The 5,000-nt window shown below is 45.0% G+C and overlaps 1 pseudogene across 1 annotated transcript in view; it reads left to right on the forward strand.

Annotated features, from left to right (window-relative positions):
- LOC311131862 (tax1-binding protein 1 homolog B-like) overlaps positions 1-5,000 on the forward strand; it is a 34,717-nt pseudogene that overhangs the window by 6,753 nt on the left and 22,964 nt on the right. The window contains exons 2-4 of the transcript XR_014615355.1: positions 540-603; positions 724-958; positions 1,384-1,542. The product of XR_014615355.1 is annotated as a tax1-binding protein 1 homolog B-like (transcript). The remainder of the gene's footprint in view (positions 1-539; positions 604-723; positions 959-1,383; positions 1,543-5,000) is intronic.

Below are 5,000 nucleotides of genomic sequence, written 5' to 3' on the forward strand. Positions count from 1 at the left end.
TTTACTTCTGCTCTTTTTTCTCAACACTTTTTTGTTGTTGTTTTATTTTACTTTTTTTTATTAAAAAATAAATGTAAATGTTGGTTAAGGGCTGTAAGTAAGCATTTCACTGTAATGTGTACACCTGTTGTATTCGTATGTGGCCAATGAAATTTGATTTGATTTGATTTGAAGATAAGTGGTGCCCTAAAAATAACTTTTATAGAAGTGGACTGGGCCGATGTTCACAACGCCTCTCAGAGTGCTGATCTAGGTTCAGTTTAGCCTTTTAGATCATAATGAATATGATTATATGGACAAGGGGGACCAGGTCCTAGATCAGCACTCCTCCAATTCACCTGTCTCAAAATGCCACACTACACAACCTTCCAAACGTTCTCACATGTCTCCTCCGTCCGCAGGGTACTATGTTCCCAAGAGTGACTCACATGTCTCCTCCCTCCGCAGGGTACTATGTTCCCAAGAGTGACTCACATGTCTCCTCCCTCCGCAGGGTACTATGTTCCCAAGTGTGACTCACATGTCTCCTCCCTCCGCAGGGTACTATGTTCCCAAGAGTGACTCACATGTCTCCTCCCTCCGCAGGGTACTATGTTCCCAAGAGTGACTCACATGTCTCCTCCCTCCGCAGGGTACTATGTTCCCAAGAGTGACTCACATGTCTCCTCCCTCCGCAGGGTACTATGTTCCCAAGAGTGACTCACATGTCTCCTCCCTCCGCAGGGTACTATGTTCCCAAGAGTGACTCACATGTCTCCTCCTCCGCAGGGTACTATGTTCCCAAGAGTGACGGGAGTTCTATCAGCTCTGTTACGTCACACACACGGGTGACATCAGAGGCGCCAGCACGCCTTTCCTGTTTCGCCCGGCCACGCCCACCGAGGACTGTCTCACCATTACCGAGGACGACAGCAATTCGGACATACTGGTGGTGACCACCAAGAGCAGCGTGCTGGAGGTACACACACACACAGAGATACAGAATAGCCATCTAAATGTACCAGTATACAGTCTAAATGCATTACCAAATGTATGCAAAAAATTCAAATTCACTTTATACAATTGTCTCCTCTCCTCTCTTCCTCCCCCTCTCCTCTCCCCTCCTCTCCCCCCCCCCCCCCCCCCCCTCCTCCCTCCCCCTCTCCTCTCTTCCCCCTCTCCTCCCCCTCCTCTCTTCCCCCCTCTCCTCTCCTCTCCTCTCCTCTCTTCTCCCCCCTCTCCTCTCCCCCCCTCCTCTCCTCTCTTTTCCCCCTCTTCTCTCCCCCCTCCTCTCCTCTCTTTCCCCCTCTCCTCTCCCTTCCATTCTTCCCCCCCCCGTCCTCTCCTCTCTCTCTCTCCTCTCCCTTCCTCTCTTCCCCTCCTCTCCCCTCCTGTGGTGAGCAGCAGCGTGTAGAGGAGGCGCAGCAGGAGCGCAGGGAGCTGTTGAAGAGAATGCATCACCTTCAGGAGGAGAAACAGCAGCTGCAGGAGGAGCACAGGAGGCTGCACAGAGAGAGGGAGCAGGAGAGGGAGACCTGCTACCTGCTACGCACACACAACCAGGTGAGGAAGGTTGGAGAGGAGAGGAGAGGAGGGAGAGGAGAGGAGAGGAGAGGAGAGGAGAGGAGAGGAGAGAGGAGAAGGAGGAGGAGGCTGCACAATTTTAAAATGTGTATTTTTCCATATATAGACACACCTATGTGTTTTAATAAAATTAACTATATGCACTGAGCTTGTCTTATGCATTAAGCACACTGTTTGATGAAGTAATTAAGACACAAATGACTCGAGGCAGTCCAACAGCAATTGATTTGATTGTGCCGGGCCAGGCTCAGACTTGCTGCGCTGTGGGTAAAAAAAGAGCAACAACAAGCACCTGTTGTCTCTCTCCTCCCTGCTGCAGCGACCACCACAGAACATCAACAGTGTTTATCGCGCTGTCAGTGTTGCTGAAGCTGCAACATAATTACAGTCATTTCTGACTGAAAAGTTCTGTTACCGAAATCCTTCATTTGTTTATGAAAAACATTCCCTATTCCCTCAACCCTTGCTCTCTTTACGTGGCACATGTATGCATCACATGCACGTGACCAATAGGGCCTGACCTATAGCCTATCATAATTTCATCAATAAATTGGTTATAACAAACTCCAACACTAACACATGTGACAGCAAAATGGATGTGGAGGACGTGAAAATAAACTCGAAATGGGGGATGTTTACTGGTTGCTCAGGAGGGAAAGGGAAAGTCAGATCTGTACTAAGCTACTGGAGATCAAGAAAAATAAGAAAGGTAAGGAGCAAGCGCTGCATGGATATTATCTGTGCCAAACAGGTGCTGTTAGATTACAATATAAAACATTTCTGACCATTTGGAACAATGTAAACAACACTAAATAAATATAAGCATATCGTTTTGTAAAGCCTTTATTACAGCAAAGACTAAAAACAGTTGCATGCATTCGTGAATGCAATTGCCGACATGGAAGTTATTTCATAGTTTTGATGTCTTCACTATTATTCTACAATGTAAAACATTTTAAAAATAAAGAAAACCCTTGAATGAGTAGGTGTCCAAACTTTTGACTGGTAGTGTATATATATTTTTATATATGGAATCATGTAGTAACCAAAAAAGTGTTAAACAAATAAAAATATATTTTATATTTGAGATTGTTCAAAGTAGCCACCCTTTGCCTAGAAGACAGCTTTGCACACTCTTGGCATTCTCTCAACCAGCTTCATGAGGTAGTCACCTGGAATGTGTTTCAATTAACAGGTTTGCCCTGCTAAAAGTTAATTTGTGGAATTTCTTTCCTTCTTAATGCGTTTGAGCCAATCAGTTTTGTTGTGACAAGGTAGGGGGTATACAGAAGATGGCCCTATTTGGTAAAAGGCCAAGTCCATATTATGGCAAGAACAGCTCAAATAAGCAAAGAGAAATGACAGTCCATCATTACTTTAAGACATGAAGGTCAGTCAATACGGAACATTTCAAGAACTTTGAAAGTTTCTTCAAGTGCAGTCGCAAAAACCGTCAAGTGCTATGATGAAACTGTCTCTCATGAGGACTGCCACAGGAAAGGAAGACCCAGAGTTACCTTTGCTGCAGAGGTTAAGTTCATTAGAGTTAACAGCCTCAGAAATCGGCAATTAACTGCATCTCAGATTGCAGCCCAAATAAATGCTTCACAGGGTTCAAGTAACAGACACATCTCAACATCAACTGTTCAGAGGAGACTGCGTGAATCAGGCCTTCATGTTCGAATTGCTGCAAAGAAACCACTACAATAACAAGAAGAGACTTGCTTGGGCCAAGAAACACGAGCAATGGACATTAGACCGGTTAGAAATCTGTCCTTTTGGTCTGATGAGTCCAAATTTGAGATTTTTGGTTCCAGCCGCTGTGTCTTTGTGAGACGCAGAGTAGGTGAACGGATGATCTCTGCATGTGTGGTTCCCACCGTGACGCATGGAGGTGTGGGGCTGCTTTGCTGGTGACACTGTCGTGATTTATTTAGAATTCAAGGCACACTTAACGAGCATGGCTACCACAGCATTCTGCAGCGATACGCCATCCCATCTGGTTTGCGCTTAGTGGGACTATAATTTGTATTTCAACAGGACAATGATCCAACACACCTCCAGGCTGTGTAAGGGCTATTTGACCAAGAAGGAGAGTGATACATCAGATGACCTGGCCTCCACAATCACCCGACCTCAACCCAATTGAGATGGTTTGGGATGAGTTGGACCGCAGAATGAAGGAAAAGCAGCCAAGAAGTGCTCAGCATATGTGGGAACTCCTTCAAGACTGTTGGGAAAGCATTCCAGGTGACTACCTCATGAAGCTGGTTGAGAGAATGCCAAGAGTGTGCAAAGCTGTCATCAAGGCAAAGGGTGGCTACTTTGAAGAATCTGAAATCTAAAATATATTTTGATTTGTTTAACACTTTTTTGGTTACTACATGATTCCGTATGTGTTATTTCATAGTTTTGATGTCTTCACTATTATTCTACAATGTAGAAAATAGTAAAAATGAAGAAAAACCATTGATGGAGTAGGTGTTCTCCTACTGACTACACCGGTAGTGTAGTCAGGAGGCTATACAGAAAGGGGGAGCAGGAGAGAGACCTGTGAGTGTAGATACAGCGCATTCGGAAAGTATTCAGACCCCTTCCCTTTTTCAACATTTTGTTACGTTACAGCCTTATTCTAAAATTGATTAAATACATTTTTCCTCATCAATCTACACACAATACCCCATAATGACAAAGCGAAAACAGGTTTTTAGAGATTTTAGCATATGTATTGAAAATAAAAAACAAAACACCTTAAGTATTCCGACCATTTGCTATGAGACTTTAAATTGAGCTCGGGTGCATCCTGTTTCCATTTATCATCCTTGAGATGTTTCTACAACTTGATTGGAGTCCAGCTGTGGTCAATTCTATTGATTGACATGATTTGGAAAGGCACACACCTGTCTATATAAGGTCCCAAAGCTGACAGTGCATGTCAGAGCAAAAACCAAGCCATGAGGTAGAAGGAATTGTCCATAGAGCTCAGAGACGACAGGATTGTGTCGAGGCAGCATCATGCTGTGGGGATGTTTTTCAGTGGCGGGGACTGGGAGACTAGTCAGGATCGAGGGAAAGATGAACATAGCAAAGTACAGAGAGATCCTTGATGAAAACCTGCTCCGGAGCGCTCAGGGCAAAGGTTCACCTTCTAACAGGGACAATGACCCTAAGCACACAGCCAAGATAACGCAGGAGTGGCTTCAGGACAAGTCTCTGAATGTCCTTGAGTGGCCCAGCCAGAGCCCGGACTTGAACCGATCGAACATCTCTGGAGAGACCTGAAAATAACTGTGCAGCGATGCTCCCCATACAACCTGACAGAGCTTGAGAGGATATGCAGAGAAGAATGTGAGAAACTCCCCAAATACAGGTGTGCCAAGTTTGTAGCGTCATACCCAAGAAGACTCGAGGCTGTAATCGCTGCCAAAGGTGCTTCA

Source organism: Coregonus lavaretus (genome assembly GCF_964263955.1).
Source record: "Coregonus lavaretus genome assembly, chromosome: 7".
In the NCBI taxonomy this organism is placed as follows: domain Eukaryota; kingdom Metazoa; phylum Chordata; class Actinopteri; order Salmoniformes; family Salmonidae; genus Coregonus; species Coregonus lavaretus.